This window comes from Heloderma suspectum, chromosome 1 (genome assembly GCF_057233095.1).
Source record: "Heloderma suspectum isolate Gila_16-S chromosome 1, 16-S_ref, whole genome shotgun sequence".
NCBI lineage: Eukaryota > Metazoa > Chordata > Lepidosauria > Squamata > Helodermatidae > Heloderma > Heloderma suspectum.
In genome coordinates this window covers 289401192-289425894 of record NC_139458.1, presented here as the reverse complement: position 1 = coordinate 289425894, position 24703 = coordinate 289401192, and the positions used below count along the sequence as shown (strand labels likewise).

Here is a 24703-nt window from a genome sequence, read left to right as displayed (position 1 = left end):
ACATCACACCACAGGGATTCAAACCCCCCCCCCTTTTAGCTGCCAGCGCTGTGGATGCTTTGTACTACAGAAGAAAATAATTCCAAGCGGAGGGGCGGAGGAGAGGGCACATAAAAGTAGAGTTTTAACTTTTGTTTTAACTCACAGAAGTCTTTTGCTCACTCTTACTGATCTTAGCCTGATCAAATGGGACACACATCTTCACAGAAATAACATGACTATCTTGTCAGTTGCTCAGATCTTTTGAGGAGTGGGAAGGCCCTTAAAACTTAAAAGTACTGTTTTATGGTTTGCTCATCCCTCCTTTCCTATCCCCCATTTTCCCTCCCAGCCACCTCAGTAACTTGGAAATTCAACGGGGGAGTACTTAGAACAGGGAAAGACAAAGATGTCTAGTTCTTCAGCAAACTTGTGAAGTTAAATAAAAGTGAGCTAGAGAATGCTGACAGAAATAGCAGCAGGAAGGGTTGTTCGTGGAGGTTCAGTCATGGAGGTTCGTAAAACATCATGGAAAATAAATTCAGAAGGAATGCCTGTTCTTTTTTCATTTCTTTTTCACTGTGGTATAAAAACACACAGGGTGGTACTGGAAAGTTCAGAGGCCCTAATTTATTATTCCCTTTCTTCTGCAACACAAAAGAGAAAAGGCATGAAAGCTGGGAAAGAGCAGCTGCCAGAAGACCTACACACATAAGGTTGTGCCGAGGTCAGAAGTGCTGGGCAACACGGCTTGGCCCTCCCGGTCTTATTGCATTTGTCACAGAGGAGAAACTGAATCTGCAGAACCAAATGGACAATATAGCCACAGGTTGAAACACCAGGATAATCATTGATGGTTCTCCAGAAATGATTACACATAAGGCCATTTTCAGGGACTGGATGTGTCCATTTAATCCACTGAGCTCTCATGGGATACCAGTCACACTGACCTCTTTCCTATCTGCCTTTTTTTTTATTGATATTATGCCATCCACATATGCAGTGCTTACTTCACAGTGTAACAAACAAAAAGTACATGTTTCTGTCCTGAGGATCTTGCAGTTTAATGAGAAAGCAAAGAAGGGAGAAAAAGGAGACAAAGGATGATATAAACAAATGCAGCAATATGTACTTCAAGTGCAATCCTAGTATACACATTTACCTGGGAGTCCCATTAAACACAGTAGAACTTGCTTCTGAGTAAAGATGAATAAATAGGATTACACAGTTAGCTTTCATTTCAGCTAGGGATGAGGTATTATATCACAATCCTATGCATGTCTAGGAAGAGGTAAATCCCGCTGAGTTTAGGATTGAAGCCTTGGGGCAACATTTCCCAACGTGATGTCCTTCAGATATTTTGGACTTCAACTTGCATCATCCCATCCTTGGAATTGTACTTGAAAAGATCTGGGGGTGTCTCCATGACAACGGAAGGAGAAGAGAATGGTGGCTTCCCCAGATTTTTCAAGTAACTGCCTTTGGTCTGTCTTAGGGGGGTTAAGCCTCAGGCTTTTCAGAAAAAGATCAATTTTGAAGAGGATTTGAAGAACAAGGAAGAGGCAACACAACATAGGAGTTCTCAAAACAGAGGGCAGCAACGGAGAATGAATGGGGTAATTTAATAGAGCAGGAGACTTTGGGCCACCTGAGGGTTGTAGACATGAAAGAGTGAAGGTCAACATGAACAGGAAAATAATGGGAAATTAGGTCAAAGATATAGGGCGAGGCACAGCTGTGGAGCACTGTGAAGACATGTTGTGTTTTTACCTGTTTGTTTAAGTTTTATAGTATTTGTATTCTGTAAATGACCTCTGAGTGAGTTTGTACTGTAACCGAGTAGGCTAGAAACCTGGTTTTGCTACTTTGTATTGGGCATAAGACCAATAGTTGTCTTGGCTGGGATTGCTATGGAAAAGAGTCTTTTTCAAGCTGACTGATTGAAAGGGCTTCTCCACACAGGGGTTTTATTCTGTGATCAAGATTGGCCACTCCTGGAAGTTTGCGGGTCCTTTACATGACATCATCACTTTCCAGGGCATCTCCCATGCTTTCTGACCATTTCTGCAGCTTTATTTGAAATGGAAATAATAAGCTAATAAAAAACAGGATTTGAATTTGTCTGTGTAAAGAGGGAGTTGCGCTATCGCCATCTAGTGGCTGTATAATGAAACATATAGAATTTGCAAATAAAGGCAATCTGAGGGGTGGGGGGAGTGCATGTGAAGGAGCCAATCTTAATCCCACAAAGAATCTGGAAGCAGAAGCCACGGTAAAGTTGTGGGATAAAAAGCCTGGTATGGAGAAGCCCAAAATGACTAGGGGGAGATGTTGCCTTTGTTTATATAGTACCAGGTGAATAGTAAAGAAAAACAAAAATATTGGCAACTAATAATATACTTCCCTAGCTAAGCTACCAAGAAAAAAAAGCAATTATTTCTTACTGTCATTGTTGTTCTTAATTGTTGGTTTTTTAAATATATTTTATTGTCTCTCACACACAACAAGCACTAAAAGAAAAAAAAGCTGTGTTGAACAGCACACAGACAGACACCTAAGGACAGAAACAGGTTTCTAAACATTCATCTTTCTAGTGTCCAGCTATATAATGGTGCCATATCATTGCCTCAGCTGCAATGATACAGCCTGCTCCTAGTAGCACTCTTTATATTGCTGTTATTTTACCTTTACTTGATGAGTTGTCTACAATACACCATAAAGAAACATTCCTCTCTAGGTATAAGGATTTTCTGCTCTAGCTAAGCTACAACTGGAAAAAGAGGGAAGAGCATTCATGGTTAGGAACAGTGTTTTTTCAGCAGAAGTAGCCTTGTTATGGAATTCCTTTTCCGGAGAGACTCTCCAGGCCGACTTATTTCTCATATTTAGCAAGCTGGCCAAAACTACTTTATTCCTAAAGTTCTGGAGTTGGAGTAGGTAAATGCTTAAAAAAAATTATTTGCCACCTGCTGTATTTTAATTGTGGTTTAGATTTATTGTGTTTTCTTATCGTTCTTTGTTTAACTGTTTTTAATTGTTCTACCTTTTTTTTTACTATGTTACCTTGAGAACCAGTTTGTTCCAAAGGTGTCACAGAAAATTAATGCACCAATAAAATAGAAGTAGGTGCACCCTAGATATTTAAACAAAGCCAGCTGAGTGTGCTGCAGGGGTTTAAGCTGCATAAGTGCCAGAATGATATAGCATTTCAACATGACTGGCCACCAGCCGTGCTACCGGGACACTGTGTACATTTTATAAAGCCTGTACAGAAGTGAACTGAAAGAGAAGGATAGGCAGGCAAGGAGGAACCTGGGTCACCCCACAGCACCCTACCACTAACCGCTTTATCATTCTAGCAACTTGAGAAAGAAGGGGAAGGGAGGCTAAAAGAAGGCAGCACAGAGTAAGGCTTGTGTCCATTGCACTCGAGTGTCTGTTGGACTAGGGAGCTGCTTTCTAAGGGTGCCCCTTTATAAAGTGCTTCTGATGGCAAAGAGCACCATCCCTAGAAGGTGGCCTTGTTAACCCTGTTGACCCAAGGTTCCACTGCAGAGGGTGAACATGTCTCCGCCCACTCTGGTTCCACAATAGTTTTTTAGGAGCAGCTTCCAAAAACATCCTCTGCACAAAGAGATGGAAAGAATCATCTCCATCCATTTTCGCAAAGGGGCTGCTTTTCCAGATTGCCTTGGAAAGAACTGCTGCCTTGAGCTAAAACCCCACCCCATGGGTTCCCCACAGGAGATGGGGCTTGGGGCTTCCTAGGAGCAGTTTTCGCAGGGGCAGCCTTTGAAAGAAGTAAGACATTTTGTGGATCAGGATGACTGGTGAGGTTTATTTTCTGAGCCTTGGATTGCTAGCAAGATGAACTATTTGCAGGGGAAATAACTCAGTTCATTTCCAAGTCCATCCAAGAGGAGTGGGACAAGCTCTGGGAGGCCAGGCTCTGTGCACCCAAGCAGCACACCATGGGTCAAGTTCTGCGTGGCCAACCACAAATCAAGCTCTGTGTGCCTAAGCAGCAGAAATGGCCTGGAAACTCAAAAAAAAAATGGTATGCCAATATCATCCGTTGATTGGGCCCATTTGATACCATCTGCAATAACTTGCCAATTTATGTAAAAGGACATCAGGATGCTGGCCTTCATGACCTTAAAAAGTAGGCATCATTGCAGAAGGCTCTGTAACGAGTTCTTGAAGACAGGGTGTACAGTCATACAATTACAATACACAATTGTGGCTTAAATTCAACATCACATGAGTGGACTTCCCATTGCTCTCTTCCTCCCTGCAGCCCCCACATGCCTTCCAAACCTCCGGAGAGTCCACCAGCCCTCTGAAACACATTTAGACAGTGTATGGGGGAGGGCTGCAGAGGGGAGCAGGAAACCATTCCACCAGCAGTTTTCATTCTGCTGGTGGATAGTCAGGGTTGCGTACAACCCTGTGTATAATGGACATCTGTCAGTTTTTGGATGTGGACACAGCTGAAAATGTCTGCTGACCTTGCTGTATACTTCCTGAAAAAGCAATTGGCAGTTATGCCTTTTTGCCATATGATCCATGAACTCCTGCTTTTATGCTTTTGGCAAATTAACTATGCTCAGTACTTGCCAGCCAAAATGTTCAGAGATAAAATGCTTGCAGTGAAACACCCTGAGGTGTATCTAAGCTTCATAGATTCAGTGACCTGTTTGGCAGAAATCCATTCCTATTGACTAAATCATTGAATAGTCAGTAAACAAAAAAATACACCAACTCAAGTATACATCAAGGTTCAGCCTAAAATCAGGTGCGGTGCAGACATATTACACAACAGGAGAGCACAAAAGTGCTTTCCTGGATCAGATCAGAGAAACAGTGCAGAGCAATAAACCAGATTTTCATCAAACAGAGCTCCACAATCCCAGAGTTGAAAAGATGAGGATGCAGTATCTTCAGTTGCAAGTCCACTTCAAACCTGGGTCAATCCCTTCACTGATATGCATGATCTCGCTATTTAAAGAGTGAACACTGCTTCTTGAGGGCAGGGGACACCTTTGACCTGATGAAGGCATATGAAGTAGGAGATTATGCCACACTCAAACCTGAAAGACTTGACACCAACCCACCAATGATGAATTTCCATAATGAGCAAGCTGAAAAACGTGAAGAAGAATGTGAAAAGCAGTCGGAGGGCAATCGCTCTGAAAGTAGACAGGGTCTCTGCAACATATGCCTGTTATATAAATATGTGTGTTTGCATTGTTAAATGTGACCCAGGTAACATAGGGTTAATAGAGTGTTAGGGGGTGAGTGAAAGGTGGGAGGTGTGTGTGGGGTGTGTGTGTGTGAGGATTCTGAGGTTATAAAAGGAATGAACTGACAGAGGACAGATAGGGCCTCAGATTGCTCCTTCATGGACGTTTGTTTGCGGGCTCTTTACACATGTGACCCTCCTGCACTAAATGCCCTTTGTTCTGATAGATTGCAGATAATGAGCTACCAAATTACCTCATTGTGTTCTGCTTGAGTTCCCTCCATGAAAAGAGGAAAAGCGGCAACAAGAGGCGCGAGATCAATGAAAGATATGGGGAGACTCAGATATGGGGAGAAGGAGGGGGAAAGGGGAGTGGGGAAAGGAAGCAGGTGAAAAAGGGAGTTGTTGTGATCCTGCATTTAAAACAGAAGCAGAAAGCCCCATTTAAATGCAGGATTTTAGGCTGGTGTAGTCAGTGAGGTTTGGGGAATAGGATTTAGAAGTGGTAGAATAGGTAGGTAGGTTAGGACCAAACATTGATTAATTAATATTAATAATATATAACTCTTCTTGTGTTAAATAAATTCTATTTGTTTGTTTTTGACTACAACATCCCATGTGTTTCTCTTATTGTGCTACCATTAGAAAAACTTATTTCCTTGTTACTTCTCCTCTAGCGGTAGAGGGAACCAATTAGTCATACTGAGTGTCTCTTTAACCCAGAGAGTAAAAGGGGCTGAAGCTGTGTGTGTCAGTGAGGACAACTGACCCAGTGGAGGCAGACATCCTGAGGGGGTTTTCTTCTCAGTTTCATCAGGTGGAAGCTGGAGAAGGTAGAACCCAGGGAGGGCCGTCACAGCCTCCTTGGCCACATCATGGTGATGACACAGAGCCAGAACCTTCATATAGTAGGTTAATACTCCTAATCATCTGGGTGCTTCACCACAGATTTCAACAGCATCAGAGGAACTCCACTAAAATATCAACAAAGTTGTTTTATCTAGTGTTGTTTGGGGTACAGCTTTGGAATGTAGCCTTCCTCAAATAGATGGAGATTATTGTCTCCATCTGTTTGCACACGCGCTGCATTCTAAGGCTGCACCCAAATAGGTACCATCTGGGGGCAAACCCCTTCGCTCCCACAGGGGGCCTTTGGAGCAACAGGGTCCTCTGTATTAGGGTGGGCATCCTCAGATCCTCTCCATCTGTTTGAACAACAGCTGTGCCCAGAAATGGTAAATAAAGCACTGTGAGAATTACAAAAGGTCTTGCATTTATCCTGAAATACTACTCAATATAAAGTGCACTAATAACTTCTTATGAAATTAGTTGAGCTATTTTGATTAACTTTTTAGTTAAGAACAAGTGCTCAGAAAACAGATTTAAGGTATATTAAAATAGAGAAGTGTCCAATGGCAAACCAGTGAGGATTACTGAATGCTGTTTGCTAAAATCACAAGTGATTGACCATCTCAGCTCTTAATTTGAATGTCCTGACTTAACCAATAAAGACGTTATAGAAGATTGAGAGAGAGAGAAACACCTGGCACAACTGTAGAATTCTAGTTATTGGTAGAGTCAGGGGTATGATACAAAATGTGGGGAAAATACAGAAAAGGCCAAGAGTAAAGCAAAGCTATCACCTATTTTCCCTCACTAGGGATCCAGAGCTCATTAAAAAAAACCAAGTCCCTCCAAAGTGGAATCAACCAATCCCACTCTCCCTCCCTGCCCCTGCTCTAGCTCATAGACTTCATGCCCCTGAGTGGATTATTTGCTGATTAGGGAACATTAGTTGCATGCCCAGTTGGGTATGTGAATTGGAGTGAGTGTGGCTGTTTACCTGGGAGACAGAAGATAATGTGATGATGGGAGATAAATGTCCATTAGGAGATGTGATAAGGGATTTGGGAGCTATAGACCAGGTTTGGACAACACAGCAACCCACGACTCAGCGCAGGTAATCAGGGAAATGCTGGTTGTGCGACCGGAGGCCCATCTATACGGATGCAATTTATGATGCAATTCCATTTGATTTTCATGAATGTGAATTTGCTCCTGCCATGGCATACATAGCCAGTAAAGTGGTGTATACATTTTAAAACCCTGCTTTCATGGGGCAAACAGCACCTGAAACCACATTAGTTCAGGGTTGGGTGGGCAGAGTCCCTCAGATTGAACAGAACATCATCGACTGTGACTACGTAAGTGCAGTGCAGCGAATGAGGCTTGCTCCTCGCCCCTCGCCCCTCTCCTGTGCTCAGTGAAGTGCAATTGAAGGCACTGAGATATTTCCAAATAGACATGTTTAACCCATCCCTCTCCTCATGCTCACCCTTTCTCGGTAGGAGTAAGGGTCACTTGGGGGCGATCACCTTTTAAACTCATTAAAGTTATGTGCACATTCGCAGGTCCAGAGATCTAAACAACAGGCAACGGGATTCTCCCACCCCCTCTCTGCTCCTGTAGTCGGTAAAGTGCAATTGAAGGCAATGAGTTACTTCTGAATAGACATGTTTAGCCACTCCTCTCCTCGTGTCCACCCTTTCATGATGCAACTTTCCCTTCCACCAATCAGCGGTGCTCCCCCCAGCCCACGCCGAAGCCGGTTGAGGACACATAGACTCCCAAACTGCACTGAAGCCGCCACAACGGGAAAATCCATCACAAAACCAATTTGCAAAAAGCAGGTTTTGTGGCATGAAAATCCATGCTTCCTATGGCAAGGGGCACATGTCATGTGCCATGATCGTCTTTGAGGTGCAGTAGAACTGGAGTAAAACTCCCATGTAGATGGGGCCCAGCACACGCAAGGGAAACATACTGCGTTGTTTCCCCCACTCATCGTCCAAACTCGGCCATAGTGGTCTTTCTATTTTGCTCATAAGAGATTTGCATGCTGCTGTTGTTATACTAGTTGTTTTATTATCCCCTTATCACCCAAAATATTGTGATCCTGTTACCTGTAAAATAAAGCATTCTCCTGTTTTTGATAAAAGTCCAGGAGTGCTCTGTTTTCGAGGCAGGACCCACATTGGTAGTGACTGAACACAGACACATACATAGATACACACAAACACACATGGAAGTATAGTTTATAGCTGGTACTCGCAGAAAAATGCACTGCTGCAAGAATGGTTAACCAGCTTGCTAATACCACCACAGTCTATTCTCATAGGAATAATACATGTTTTAGGCCACAGTGATTCTTATTAATTTAACTTTGGTAAAAGCGTTTGGTTCACGATTGCATAAAACTCAAACTGATATGCAAATATAATTCCTGGCCATCCGCAGTCATTCTTTTCTAGGGGCATTACAACAAGACTGTGTTTCTCACATGAGTGCCGAAATGCGTGCCTGGGTCTCAACCTTGGCTGCAGAAAAATATCTCAACTGCCCAAGGTCATAAGAGAGAAATTCTGGTGTCAAGAGAAATATGCAGTTGTTGCTGAAACAAGACATTCAGCACAGCAGACAGTCCAGGCAAACAATCTGAGCTGAGTTTCAAAGGACCTTAACCAAGCTATGCTCTTCTGTTCAGTCTGAAAGTCTTTACACAACTACCGGACAATCCTTAACAGAGTGACAAGGCATCTAGTCCACCAACCAACCACAGTACAAACACTCATGTTTCTTCCCGATTCATAATCATGCTTGTTTTAGGTCATTTTCTTATTAGCTGGTTTTTCAAAGCCTGTGAACAATATTCAAAACTGAATATTCTCTAGAACAAGCCTGCACAACCTGTGACCCACCAAGACAAATACAGACCACTAGCCAAGTTTGGTGGCACACCTGGGGCTCGATATATCTCCCTGCTTTGCTACTTGCCTGGAACCACAAAAGCAGCCAGGCTGTCAGGCACTTGGCTAGTCAAAATACATTGCTGTTGCATTGCATTCAGCTTGGTGGTTACAAGTTGCCCATGCCTGATTTCAGAGGTTCTCAGACTTTCTAACTTGAGGAGTCCCTCTCCACAAGTCCCTTGCATGTCTCAGAAGATTCTGGGGCATGTTGTAGGATGCATGCTCAATTCACACAGCATGCTGGCCAAGCACCTTGGAGTCTTCACTGAGGATATGCCCTAGAATTCACATATAAGGAGCTCTTGCTTGGGAGGCATTGCTATAAGAGATAAGACTGTTGTCAACAGCTCTGCCTCACCACTAACTTGGGTGGCCACTAATGAATCACCAAAAAAGTGTACACATGCAAATTTAGAAAATTATTATTATTATTATTATTATTATTATTATTATTATTATTTAAATAGAAATACAGTCCAGTGTAGAAGACTGTGACCAGGGGACCTGTGTGCCTTGCTGTCCATGGGCAACTTCAAGGCCCAGCTTTACCTTCTGATGGTGCTTTATCTTTAAACCGAAGTTGGACTGGACAGCTCTTCAAATAGAGAACACCTATCAACATAGAGGAGAGTCTTCTGGGCAGCCCTTCAAATGGAGGACTGTCCCCTGTTAAAAGGAACTTATGGCCACCCTACTATTAACCTCTGCTTGGGAGCCTTATAAGAAGGTACCCGCTGCCACCACTTGATCACATCAAAGATGCAAAAGAATTTTATTTTCACTTTTCCCCTGACTCTCAGCAGCTCCAGCAAATGAATCCAGGGACACATAGTATTTGCTCAAGGAAAATGTCTAGGTTCCTGTAAATAAGTGTGCTAGTGTATACTGTGAAGAAGACCCCAACCCATGTTTACTTCAAAAGACAAATGTGTATGTAGAGGGGGGATTGTTTGACAGCAGAGGGGTGCTTAGCCCCTTCCCTTCCCCACTGATTCTCCCCTGCCAATACTCCGAAGCTGTTCTTAAACATGTATTTTCCCGGGTGGCCTGAGAAACTGGAAGTAATTCATGGCTGAACACAACACAGTCAGGGCTACGGGAGAGAACAAAATAAGCATGGGGAAGAACCCCTCCAGCCTACCCACTAATACTCCCCTTCAAATGTCTTTCCTTCTATTCGTATTACCTCAACAATTGTGGTTTCTGGGAGCTTACATTTTTCAGGTAACATATAGTTCCACCCTTACAAAGCTAGAATATGTTCCACAGAGGAGAAAAACAGATGAAAACATTATCTCACCTTCCATGTGCTAAGATCTGGTATTGACCATAACTTAAGGAATTGTAGGGTTGGATTTAGAACTGTCATTCTTCCAGCAGAAGGAAACCACTGGCAAAATGGTCCTTCCCTGCCCTCTCCTCCCCTTTGCAGCCTCCTAGGCACTCTCTAAATCTGCTCTGGAAAGACCCACAGCCCTCTAGAGCAGATGTGGAGGGTGTTTGGGCTGTGGGTTGCAAGGGTGAAGAGAGGGTGGCAAAGTCCTGTTCAACAAGTGGTATCTTCCCACTGGCCAAATGACAGTTCTGGATCCAACCCATAGAAGGCAGGGCAGATATCCAGAATGTTATAGAGAGAGAGAGATTCACTATGTGGGGGTGCCTATTGACCCTCCTTATGGCATTATCACATCAGAATGGAATATGTGAATGAGAATTGAAAGACAATTCCTTGGTAAAGACTGCCGTAGCTGATTTCAGAAATCAAGAACATCTCACCATTGGGTCCTGCATCAATAGGTACTTTTTCTCATTTTTCTATTTTGTTTTTACTCAAGCCAGGTACACTCAAACGGCCTATATATATATAACATTAGCCACTCTTCACACTGGTCCCTTCCTGATTTATTCCAAGTACTCTTTCAACAGAAGCGATCATATTGTGTCATTAAGTGATTCAAAGAAATTTCAGGCAATAGAATTGGCCTATAAATGACTGTTTAGATTGCAGGCTATTTGCCTGAGATCACAGCTTTACCCATGACATGCTGTCAAAAGTGTAGTGCTTGCACTGCAGGTGCATGACTAAAAAGGTTTGCCAGCTGGTTGGTCCTAGGGAAGGGTGCACTGCAAGACTCTCATTGCTCCCACAAATATTTGAAAAGTGGTACGAGGGCTAGCTGCAACTGCCGATTCTGGACAACAGTTTGAGGTGATAAGGGCTTGGTGTGATGATAGTGTCAAAGACATCAAGGTCACTTTGCTCAGTGCTGTTTGATTATTCCTGAAAAGGTGAATACATACAGCTAGTAAGAATCGACTGAAATGTCAATTCTTAGAGACTTAGGGCTTCTTCACATGGAGCTTTTATCCTGCTGTTGAGATGGCTCTCTCACGGAAGTTTGCGGGCTCTTTAGATGACGCCGTAAACCTCCGGGGCATCTCCTGCCATTTCCCCCAGCCTGTCCCGTGTTTTCCGCAAAAAATGTGGTATTTTTTTCCAGCCCACAGAACAGGAGTGCCATGACCTCCCCGTGAAATTCTCCAATAGCGGAAGAAACCACTGGGTCTGATTGGCTGTGGGCTGCGCTCTCTCCATGCCTGCCATGTAAATGCTTGAGCACATTTCTAGATTGGAGGGAGAAGAGGGTAAAATGCCTCCCTGCAACAAAGGGAGACAGATCTGATCCCCCACCCCACCAAGCTCAGAATCAACGTCCTCTGTCGATTCAGAGCACCCCATTAAGTTCAATGGGGCTTACTTCCAAGTAAGTGTGCCGAGGGTTGCAGACCTACAGTGTAATCTTATGTCTACTCAGAAATCAGTCATAGCTTTCCTGGGGGCTGCGAGGAAACAGTACAGCACAAGTTAAGAGATGAAAGCAAGACTCCCCCACCCACCCTTGCTCCTTTGCACACATGCCAGGGAGGGAGGGAGGTGCTCCTTTGATTTCCTCCACCTTTAAAGTCACTAGAAGGGCTTCTGACTTCCCTCCTGCTGCCCTCCTGCTGCAGAGGAGTTGGGGGACAGGAAGAGACATCAATCATGTTACAGGAACCAATGATCTGCCTTCTTTCCTGATTTTTCCATAAAAATTATAGAGCGGAGGAAAGTGCTATGAGAGATGCCTGTATACAGGACCAGTCTGAATCCCGGAAAGGATCCAGAATCAAAAGGAACAGTTTGTAGTGGGATAAAATGCCAGGTGTAAAGAAAGTCATAGATAAGAAAGGCAGAAATAAATTTTCTATGCTGCAATACACTTTAGAATACCAAGTCAGCGCTTTAAAACTGGATTTCAAGGCTGGAACCTACAAACTACTAGGGCTTCAAGCTTACCATGAAGCAATCTTTCCAGGTGGTAAATTCCAAAAGGATGTGATTTTTCCTGCCTCAACTTGTTTCCTCTCTGTTATTAAGTACGAGACATACACTATGGTGGGACGTGGGAGAGGGCCTTCTCTGCTGTGGCACCCCAGTTGTGGAATGCCCTCCCCTTGGAGGCCTGATTGACGCAGACATTGGTCTTGTTTCGGCGCCAAGTAAAAACATGGCTTTTTACCAAAGCCTTTGAGGGCTAAATGCATTCCCTAGCACATTGTTTTAACTGTTTTATTGTTTTAGATTTTAACTGGTTTTAGCTTGTTTAATAGTTTAATATGTTTTAGGTGTTTAAATTATTTATTGTTTTATATGTTTACATTGATTTTATCTGTATGCCACCCTGAGATCTTAATGATATAGGGCGGGAGAGAAATGTTATAAATAAATAAATACATAAATACATAAATAAAGGCCCCAGCCCAAAATATTTATTTCCTGCATTTCTATACCACAAAATAGCTAAAGCTCTCTGAGCAGTTGGTCCACCATTTGGACATCAACACTGTTGAATCAGCACTTCTCCATTTCCCCCTGTATGTCTCCAGTGGCCCGCCCACCCACATTCACACAGCAGCAGCAGCAGCACTGGAACCACTTCCCATGTGACCATGGAAGGAGTGAGAGTACCAACACTGTGTGGGTGTGGCCAATTGGCCCCACCCATATTCATTAGTGTGCTGTAGCCACTTGGGATTGCATCATGGGCAACCTGCTCCCACACTGTCAAGGGGGCTACAGTTGTCACTTTTAAAGCAGGGACAGGCAGAAGGTAGTTCGGGATCTACTGGTAGATCTCTGGGTGCTTTGTAGTGGATCATCAAGGGTCTCCAACTCCAAACTGTTTAACAGCAATTTTTAGGTCTAAATGTAAGAATCCCTGATCTGTACTAACTCAGATGTAGAGTTAGGTATTGTGTATGCAAGTCATCCCAGTGCACGGCTCATGGAGTGCAGGAGGTAACTGTCTCTGCCCCCTGAGCCACCATTTTGCATCTGCATCTCCAGTTAATGAACCACAGGGTTCTAGTAAAAACCAAAGTAGATCCTGCAAGCCTGAAGTCTGCCCTGTCCTGTTTTAAAGGACTGGATGGGAGAAGATCAGCAACACAGCCCACTACGATATTTTAGCAGCTGTTCATTGCACCAGGAGCTGGGACCATTGGATGTCTTTCTGCAAGTGGGGCAGAGCAGACCATCACCATGTCCTACTTGCCACTTAAAGGATACAGCTTTAACATCAGGGACATAAACTATTGCTTCCACTTCAGCAACTGAAACTGATAAGCTATGCCACTTCCCATGAGAAGCCCATGGGCCAGCAGGGCTCCCATTTATAATATAGGGTCTGTGATGAGAAAGTTTTGCGTGCCTTAGATCTTCTGTCATGGGTGTGGGGCCAGAGTCACGGGTAGGCATAGTTGGGCACCTGCCAAGAGCCCGCACCCCAGCAGGGGCCCACTGACAAAAGCCCCCTGGAGTTGCTCCTCCTCTTCACCATTGCAACCTGCTTGTTCATCTGTCTCTCACTCTGGCCCAGACAATGGTGGTGGTGAGGAAGAGGAGGAGTAGATGCCACGCCTACTTGCTCATTCACTCTCACTCTCTCTTTCTCTGTCAAACAAGCACAGGATCACAGTGATGGGGAGGAGGGGGAGTAGCAATAGCAGCTGGTGACAATGACAGTGAGAAGGTAGACTCACTGCGGGAGGGGGCCCATTGAGGGTGTCTTGCCAAAGAGCTGGCACTGCATGGGTGGGTAGGGGGTTAGCAATATCCTTAATATGTTTTAATTATTAATGTCCCTTCATGGCCCAAGTAGGGTACTCCATGATATGTTCCAGCTCTGGAACACACTGAGCTTCATCACAAGAGGCTTAAATCCTGCATTTTTATCAGGGCTTCTGCTTCCAGATTCTTTTGCAGGATTTTGATCGGCTCCTTTACACGATCAGACATGTGCTTTGAATTGGGGAATTCCTTTCTTGGCAAGTTCTATATGTTTTATTTTACAGCCACTAGATGGCACAGTGGTCAAAGCAGAACTGCACAGTTACACACATCCAATATCTCGGATTTACGTTCCTTATTGGGTTATCTCTGATCTTTTTAAAAGTGAGATGAAGGTCAGAAAGCAGAGGAGACACCCTGGAGGTTGACGAGGTTATGTAAAGAACCCACAAGCTTCCGTGACAAGTGTGCAATAAAAGCCTCATGTAGAAATTTTCATTGTATGACTCTGGCAAGTGGAGACTTAACTGAGGTGGTGGTGGGGGTTAGTTTATGTTGATTCATTGGGTTAATTCTAATAGCATGCTAGTGGATGTCCACTAGCATGACAGGACTTTCTTCCTGTCCCCTCCCTGCAGCCCTCCACGTTGCCCAAAAATCTGCTCTGGACAATTTCCCAGCCCTCTGGAGGAGATTTTGAGGTTGTGCAGGAAGCTGTGGGAGGAGAGGAAATCACCCCGCTTCTGGTTATCTTTATGGACATTCTTCTGTTAGCACAGTGATACCATTGGATGCAATCCATTGTGTTCTTCTTTATTCATTTTATTTTTATATCCTGCTGATAAAGTCAAGAAAAAGAATTATGACAGAAAGAAAAAAACAACATATAGATTTTCTATTGCAACTTTCCATACTGTGCATGTATTGCTCTGAACTTGCAATAGCGATCCTCAGCCAAAAGAAATTAGTGGTGCTTAACATTATGGATTTCCTGAGAGCATTTAACATAAACCTACAATTATTGCAGGTGGTTAGTCAAAAAGAATACAGATTATTTTAACAGTCCCACTGCAACATTCCAGGGGATGATTCAGCATTGAGACTGGGTACACTACCACTTTATTCAGTAACAGAGTATGTCCCCTTTTGACCCTATACTTGGTAGCTACATCTGTTCTCTTTTGACCCATGATAAAATAATGCACCAGCAGACTGCTGTTTAGTCTATTGTGCCCAAGACAACCAGAGTTTTGTGCTCAACTTTTTTTTCCCAGAGCAAGAACACTACAGTCTTAAAGTGCAGAGAGCACATAAGCCAGAGTTAATTGAGCACATAACAGTTCCTGAGCCATAAGGTTAAGTATCAAAAAATACAAAGATAAACAAATCCCAGACAGTGCACAACATATTTTAACTGATGCAGTACCCTGTTCAGTGTTTCCATAGAATGAAAGAATGCCAGGAAGTGAAGTGTAGCAAATAATGCAATATGCTACATGAAACAGTGGCGGGTACGTTAATTTGATAAAGTGCACATGCAACAGCAGGCATTCTCTTCCAGTGAGAAAAACAGCTAGCACAGAACTAATATATAAATTGAAAACAATTGAATTTACGCAAGGACTGGATCAGTTACAGTGACAAGCACCACTACAAATAATGGTTCTGTATGGACATGGCCACTTCTGTACTGATATCTGAGGCTTTGTCGGGCAGGCGGGGGGATTTGTGATCCTCTTCGCTGGGAAAGGCTTGTAACCCAAAATGTAATGGTATAACTCAGGAATGGGGAACCTTTTGGTCCCAGGGGCCGGATTTCCTCCTGGGACTAATCTGATGGGCTGGGTGATGTCAGGAGGCAATGCCCAGTTTAGCTATCTCTGTGCAGAGAGAGGCACAGAGCTCCATGCTTCTCTCTGCATGGAGAAAGAGACTCCGCCAATGCATGGGAGAGCTCCTCCTCCAAGAACCAGCCAAGTCACATGCCTGCTTCACACCCGATCAGCATCCCAGTGAGGAAGGCGAGTGAAGGGAATTCCCACTATTTATCACCAATCCCTAATTGGAGATAACAGCGGGAATGCCACTTCACGTGCCATCCCAATTGGACAAGCGGCATACAAAGGGACTCGGCTGGTGCTTGGAGAAGCACACGCCTGCTACGCATGCCACATGTTACCCTAATTGGGACAGTAAGCAGCACACCAAGTGAAATCCCCACTGTTATCTCCAATCCATGATCGGAGATAACAACAGGGATTCCTCTTCGAGTAGTGTCTGAAGGGAAATCCCTACTGTTATCTCTGATCAGTGATAAGAGACAACAGTAGGGATTCCTAGAGGAGAGGGGTCAGGGCCTGGGAGGGAATCTCCGCAGGCCAGAGTTTCCACAACCCTGGTATAATTGATCAATTTCAGAGGGGTACCTGAGATAAGTCTTTTACAGCAAACAGAAAATAAAGGGTCTTAGGGCACATTAAAGACTAACATGTCATAGCATAAGCACTGATGAACTAAATCCCACTTCATCATATGCATAAAGTGTTATCTTCAGTTAGCAGATGTATACATCTATATAGGTAACATATATACATCTATGGGTATAGAGGAAAAATGTATATAATTGTGTATGTGTGTATATGTGTGTGTATGAGACTTTTTTCTCTATGCCCATGTATGTATGCACATTTATCAATATACTCATCTGCCAAAAAAGGACAACACTTCATGCACCTGATGAAATAAGTTCCAGTCCGTAAAACTGCAGCCTCCCTTTCAAAGCTCAAGTCTATGAAAATCCCATCAAAGGTGGCTTTTATTTATTTAAAATATTTATACCCTGTCTTTCCTTTAAAAAGAAGGAGTCCAAGGTGGCTAACATCACACTTAAAACAATAAACATTTAAACATTTAATTAGAGTTCAGGCTACCCAATCACCTTATGGCAATGTAATTCCTCTTTCTTTCTGTCCTCCCACCCACCACCCTGACAAGTTGCCACCTGTTGCTAAGTGTATGGACTCTTCATATGTTGCCATAGGGAGCTCTCTGTCCATAATAAGTAGACAAAATGTCTCCATATTTTATGTGAAGGCAAATTATATGTCTGAACAAATATCATAGAATTAAAGAGTTGGAAGGTATCTTAGAGATCATCTAGTCCAACCCCCTGCTCAATGCAGGCTCTGCAATGGAGAATGCAGCTACAGCATCCCAGACACATGGCCATGCAGCCTCTGCTGAAATACCTCCAGCAAAGCAGAACCCACCACCTCCCAAGACAGTTTATTCCACTGCCAAATAGCCCTCTCTGTTAGTTTCTCCTAGTGTTTAGCCAAAATCTGCTTCCATGTAACTTCCAAGCATTGTTTTTAGTCCTGCCCTCTGGAGCAACAGAGAACAAATCTGCTCAGTTTTCTGCATGACAGCCTTTCAGATATTTGAAGACTGCTATCATGTCTCCCCTTAATCTTCTCTATTCCCATCTAAACATACCAACTCTTTCAACCATTCCTCAAATGTCTTAGTTTCCAGACCCCTCACCAGCTTGGTCATTCTTCACTGAACATGTTCCAGTTTGTCAATATCCTTCTTAAAATGTGGCATCCAGAACTGGACACAATACTCCCAATATGTCCTAATCCAGAATAGAGCAGAACTATTACTTCCCTTGACCTGGTTACCATGCTTCTGCAGCAGACTACATTAGCTTTTTAGCAGCTGTATCGCATTGCTGGCTCATACTCAGCTTGTGATCCACTCATTTAGGTCCTTTTCACATAAATATTTCCAAACCAAGTTTCTCCCATCCTATACTTGCGCTATGCTTGATTTTTTGGGTACCTGTTTAATTTCATTTATTATTATTATTATTATTATTATTATTTGCATTTCTATACTGCCCCATAGCCGAAGCTCTCTATGCAGTTTACTAAAGTTAAAACATTAAATACAATATAAAAAGTTTAAAAGCCATTTACAAAAAAGCGCAAAAAAGCACACAAACAATATACACAAATAACATATAATTAAAAACAACATTGAACTATCAGACATAACTAAAGACACAGTTAGTTAGTTAGTCAGTTAGTTAGTTTCAGCCCAAAGTTCCAGCCTGTCAAGATCCTTTTGAAGCTTGATCCTGTCATCTATCATGATGGCTGTCCATCCTAGCTTTGTAGCATCTGCACTTTTGATAAACTACCTTTCTATGGGCTTTTCTAGAAAAGGCTTTTGATTGTACACTTGCCATTCCTCACTCACAGTAGTTTGTGGATGCTTTAGATAATGTCTTCATCCTCGAGGACCTCTCCCATGGTTTTCAAGTGTGTGTGTGCAGGGGCGGGGGGGAGGTAGACTGGGAAAACACCAGCATTTGAGGAATGGTGGAATGAAGTGCTAGTGTAGTTGTGCAATTCTGCTATACCACAGCACCACCTAGAGGTATGTGGCAGAACGTACAGAAAGGCAGAGAAGGCACCCCCTGGGTGTACAGATTCTACCTTAATCCCACAAAGAAGCAGAAGCAGCAGTAAAGTAGCAGGTTAAAAGCCTCTAGAAAAGCCCTACACCTGGGGTCGGTAATGTGGTGCCCCTAGGCACCACCAGACACTCTCCTTTGCCTTCTAATTTTTTAAAAATAATGTAAACAACTTTTTAAAACTTTTTTTTTTACTTTGGGCAGCTGAAAAGCGGAGCTCTGGCTTCCAGCCATGCTGCCTCCTTCCTTCTCTTCCCTTCCCTAGCATACCTCTGGCCCCACATAAGCCGAGGGGTATTCATAGAGGGAAGGAAGCAGGTGGGGTAGCTGGAGCTCTGCTTTCCAATATGCCCAGCCAGCTTGATAAAATACTGCTTTTAAGGAAGGGAAAGGAAAGGAAAGGAAAGGAAAGGAAAGGAAAGGAAAGGAAAGGAAAGGAAAGGAAAGGAAAGGAAAGGAAAGGAAAGGAAAGGAAAGGAAAGGAAAGGAAAGGAACCCTGCTGCTGTCTGGTAGGCTTGAGGAGCTTGAAGACCAGTGACCATGGGGTGGTGTGTGTAGCGTAGTGTAGTGTAGCATAGCGTATAGGACTGGAGAAAGTTTTGCTGGGAGGGGGCAGTTCTACCTGGAGGGGGGTAAAGCAGATTGGGGGGGGCAACTTGAAGAAAAAAACTTCAAACATGTCACAGACCCAGCTCAAAAATCAGAACCCAGAAACTCATTGTGATGAATTTGCAAAACATGTTGCTAATAAAATGGCTTGTATCCACTTAGATCTGGATTTCTGATTGAGGGTGGTTTCTGGTGAGATAACTGAGGCAATGGATGAGTTTTTGATGGATGAGTTTCAATTTGTTCAACCTGAGGATGTGGACAAGTTGCTTGGAGGAGTGAGACCAGCGACTTGTTCATTAGACCCAGGTCCTTCCTGGCTGATAAGAGTTCCACCCCATGTTTGAATGGGGGGAAGCAGTTTGAAGGTGGGAAACCCCTTCAAACAAGTGACAAAACACTCTCAAAAACTACAACTCCACCCCCACTTTGCCTCTTAGAGCAATCCCATCCAAAACTCCTCCACCCCCCATTTGCTCACCCTGTTTACTCACTTCACACTTCCTTATGTCCTGGAAACAGAGAGCCATTCTTTGCCCAGCTGCAAGATGAAACAGAGTAGAAATGCTTCTCAGAGATATTGTGATAAATTCACCGGAGCCTGCAGGCAGGTTGTGTTGAGCTCCTTCGACCAGGCCCCTTCTGACAGCCTGACAAGTTCATTTATTAATTTCAGTAGCATCCTTGCCACTGAACTTCAAAGCCTGCTTACAAAACACAACAAGAAATCTTAAAAACACAAGAAATCTTAAAATTTCTTTAACAAAGAAAACAGGAAATGACAATAACAATCGTAATAATCATAATTTTAAAAATAGTAGCACAACCATTAGAAATTAGTGTGTCACCTGTCCAGATGCATGATGCCTATTCACCTACCTTTCAAGCCAGGATTGAAGGAGGATCTGTGCTGGGGAGGTTGTAAGTAGAAGGGGAAATGTTCCACACATGTGGAAATATGAAGTCGTGGGAAAGGGGAAATGACTAAACTCTTATCACACAAGAATTATTTTCCCCCTTTAGTTATATTTTGCTGCATTATGATATCAGTGGAGTGGCATTCAGATCAAGATTCACCCTTGCCACTTATTTATTGTTGACAGCAAACCCTGAGGGCTAAACTGCATGTGATGTTAATTATGAAAATGCAGTTAACATGCATGTTTTTGTCATGTAAATTATAGCAGCCATAGGGGAAGCTGAGCAGCATCAGGACCCAGGAGTGGGGGGGATGCTGAAGAGGGAATGTTAACCCATTTTCCTCCCTGTTGTGGTCCCAATCAAAATAACCCCTCCCCCCACCACTATTATTGGCATTGGTTGGAAAGCCTCCTTTGGCACCAAGAAGGAACCAAAGGAACCCTGCTGCTGTCTGGTAGGCTTGAGGAGCTTGAAGACCAGTGACCATGGGGTGGTGTGTGTAGCGTAGTGTAGTGTAGCATAGCGTATAGGACTGGAGAAAGTTTTGCTGGGAGGGGGCAGTTCTACCTGGAGGGGGGTAAAGCAGATTGGGGGGGGCAACTTGAAGAAAAAAACTTCAAACATGTCACAGACCCAGCTCAAAAATCAGAACCCAGAAACTCATTGTGATGAATTTGCAAAACATGTTGCTAATAAAATGGCTTGTATCCACTTAGATCTGGATTTCTGATTGAGGGTGGTTTCTGGTGAGATAACTGAGGCAATGGATGAGTTTTTGATGGATGAGTTTCAATTTGTTCAACCTGAGGATGTGGACAAGTTGCTTGGAGGAGTGAGACCAGCGACTTGTTCATTAGACCCAGGTCCTTCCTGGCTGATAAGAGTTCCACCCCATGTTTGAATGGGGGGAAGCAGTTTGAAGGTGGGAAACCCCTTCAAACAAGTGACAAAACACTCTCAAAAACTACAACTCCACCCCCACTTTGCCTCTTAGAGCAATCCCATCCAAAACTCCTCCACCCCCCATTTGCTCACCCTGTTTACTCACTTCACACTTCCTTATGTCCTGGAAACAGAGAGCCATTCTTTGCCCAGCTGCAAGATGAAACAGAGTAGAAATGCTTCTCAGAGATATTGTGATAAATTCACCGATTGAAGGGGAGTGGGGGAGTGGGGGAGCCTGTTTTCACAATGAATGGGCATGTTTTTTTTCTCAGGGAGAGCAGCGTTTTTGGAGAAAACGTTGAATCCCCCCCCCCCAAGTCACCGTCCACCACCAAAAATGGAGCCCATACAAAGAATTTGGCTTGCCACCAATATATTGCCCAAGGTCAAGATTTGAAAGTGTTCTGAACGATTTCAGTTCTCAGCACATACTCTATGAAATCAAGAAAGGGGCTCTGGTTTTACAGATGCTAACACATTATCAACCCCATAAACAATATCAATGTTCTGTCCTATGTTCCTTGTGCCTTCGACTTACTATCAAGAGGCAGCCTTCCTTTTTATAGAGTGGTGCAATGATAGGCATTATCAAGAAGAAGAAGAAGATGAACAAGTCGCAAATAGCAATTGAGCCACTCCATCAAAGCCTACAATATTTTAGCTGAGTTTCAGCTGTAGCATCATCAACAACAGTCACAAAATGCGCCAATGCCTGCAACAGGAGCAAGACGTATTTACAAGATAAACTTGGCCTCCTCCATGCTAAAGTGCCCACTTGAAATAGACGAAGGGTGCACATAGTTATTGCTTGGAGCATGTCACTGATGAGAAGGTATTACTGGGGCCTCAAACCTGGACAGTAATTGAAAATGCCTGCCTCATTCATAGTCTCTTTTGAGAGAGCCCAGCTGTGATATGCCTTCCAACTCTGCCATTCAGAGCCAAGTCATTCTTCTCATTAGCTCCCTTAAGCACTGCCTGTCCTTGTTGAGAAATTATTCTGGAGCAAACAAAACCAGAAAGCATCATGCTGATGCCCCTTCTTTAAAGCACAAAGTCACTAATCTGAGTATGAGAAAAAGCTAGCAGCATATTGCAGCTTGACCACCACCATCATCATCATTGCATGCTGTCCATTCTCTTGCTTTCTCTCAACTGAAATCTGATATTATTAAACCAGTAGAAACAACTAGATCATATATCCTACTAATTATTAAAACTGCATGCTTTAAAAAAGCAACAGTTAAGCCCTACTGTGGGATAGGCTTTAAGTTAGAGTGGGGCTAAGAAATCCTATACTTTATGCTGGGTCCATGGCAGAGTGGCTGTCAAATCCTATGCTTGCTCACCCCAGAAAGAGCGGGCACCCCCTACCAAAATACAAATACAGCAGGGAAGCGATACACATGCCCACAGCATCCCTGGAAACAGCACCACAGCCCACCATTTAGGAACTGTGCAGGTGACAATGCACATGGCCACACAGGAGCCAAAGCACACAGGCCAAGCCTGGGGCATGCCCATGACACCACCACATCCCCAACATGGAAAAAAAACAACACAGAGACAACCAGACAGAGGCAGCAGCCAAAGCCCAAGGGAGCCTCCTGGCAGGCTCTATTAAAGTACAAGCACCCCCCCCCCAAGGGTGGCTGGTTCACATACCCTACGGACAAAATGTTTTTACCTCCCTCCACCCGCTCCTCAATGGAGGAAACCACCAGGGAGAAATCAAAGCCAAGGGAAGTCTGTGGTACAGTCCACAACGTAGACACAAACATGTTCAGGAGGTGGCTGGTTTGAATCCATACTGGGGTGTTTTTTTCCCACCTTCTGGTAGCTATTATTCATTGAAAAGGGAATGGTCAATACAGCTGCGGAGACATACAAACAAATGTGCTGTGCACATGCTCCTAGCAGCACTGGTTCAAATACGCCCCTCCAGGGGTAAACACATTACACACACCCCATACTTGCATAATGGCTGGGAAGGTCTGGTACAGGATGCTTTCAATGTCCCACTGATTGCAGGGAGGGCAGAGGGAGTGGCCATTAAGTTGGCACTAAGTTGCAGGGCCAAGCAGACTGGCTGGGGAGGCCATGCCATGCCACACTGTAACAAAATGTAAAACCAATAAAGTTTTTGAGAATTGGGGGTGTGGGGAAGCAGTAGTCTGTAGATCACTAGTGGTCCATGGGGCACTTTCAGATGGTCCATGAAACCACCACCACAATAGAGGCATAAAATTAAAGTTTGCTTTTCCAGAGCAATGAGCCTCGTGTGGCGCAGAGTGGTAGGCGGCAGTATTGCAACCAAAACTCTCCCCACAACCTGAGTTCGATCCCAGCGGAAGCTGGGTCTCGGGTAGCCGGCTCAGGTCAACTCAGCCCTCCATCCTTCCAAGGTCGGTACAATGAGTACCCAGCTTGCTGGGGGAAAGGCAGTCACGACTGGGGAAGGCAATGGGAAACCACCCCGCTACAGTCTGCCATGAAAACGCCAGCGAGAGCGGTGTCCCTCTAGGAGTCAGCAATGACTCGGTGCTTGCACAGGAGGAACCTTTCCTTTTTTCCAGAGCAAACAAAGCTGAATTAAATCTCAGGGCTGCCTATGCTGCACAGACAAAAGGAAAGCATTGCTAGCTTTGTGCATATTTATGTCGTTGAGACCTTCGCACCAATGTCTCAGTACCCCAGTGCTTTCCCTTTCATTTCATGCTACACATTCATTCTTTTGGTTGACATGCAGAGAACAGCTATGTCGGGGTATAAAGGAGTTAGGTTGTTACTGAAGTGGCCTCCTACAAGGTCAGCATCAAGTAAGAAACATGGTGATCTAAGAACAAGCAACCCTGAATGGTGGCTTGCAATACAGCGAAGTCTAGAATGGCTAGAATAAACCAGTCTTTCCCCCCATCACCTTAACAACAACTGTGCCTTTACCGACTGTCTATGAACACCATATATAACTGTAACTTTCAGTCTGCCTTCTTATATAAGAGAAACGTTTAAAAATAACCAAATAGAGGTGGAAGAGAGAATCAAGGAAAATCAGTGGCATGGATTATATAAAATCAAAACAAGCATTTGAGCAATATTTGAGCAATAAAGCTGAAAGGCAATATTTAACTGTAAGAACAACAGATTGCCTACACATTTGAGCAGCAGCAGCAGCAGCACTCAATGTGCTACTTGTGGTTTCCTGGTCAACAGCTGGCTGGCCACTGTGCGAACAGAATGCTGGACTAGATGGACCCTTGGTCTGATACAGCATGGGTCTTCTTATGTTCTTAGAAGCCAACGGTTGTTAGCAAACTACCCATCTCCGTGATGGATTACAGGATTGGGGAACCATTTTTGGCCTGCGGACTGGATTGGTCCCTGGGAAACCTCGACTCCAAGATCCTTTTCAAACGTGCTATTGCCAAGCCAGGTATTTGCCAGCCTCTGATCCTCCATGATCTAAAGGAATATACCTGTGAATACCACATGCTAGGGATGAACAACCCAGGGGTGGAGGTGGCTATTGTCTTCATGCCCCGGTTGTGGAGTTCTCAGAGGCATCTGGCTGGCGGCTGTTGGGGAAAGAATGTTGGACTGAGAGGGA

General features: G+C 43.9%; 1 long non-coding RNA gene across 1 annotated transcript in view; it reads right to left on the bottom strand.

Annotated features, from left to right (window-relative positions):
- LOC146359218 (uncharacterized) overlaps window positions 1-19780 on the bottom strand; it is a 38927-nt gene extending 19147 nt beyond the window's left edge. Inside the window, exon 1 of the long non-coding RNA XR_014787209.1 lies at window positions 19725-19780. This is a non-coding gene — a long non-coding RNA (uncharacterized LOC146359218). The remainder of the gene's footprint in view (window positions 1-19724) is intronic.
- Between the last annotated feature and the right edge of the window lie 4923 nt (window positions 19781-24703).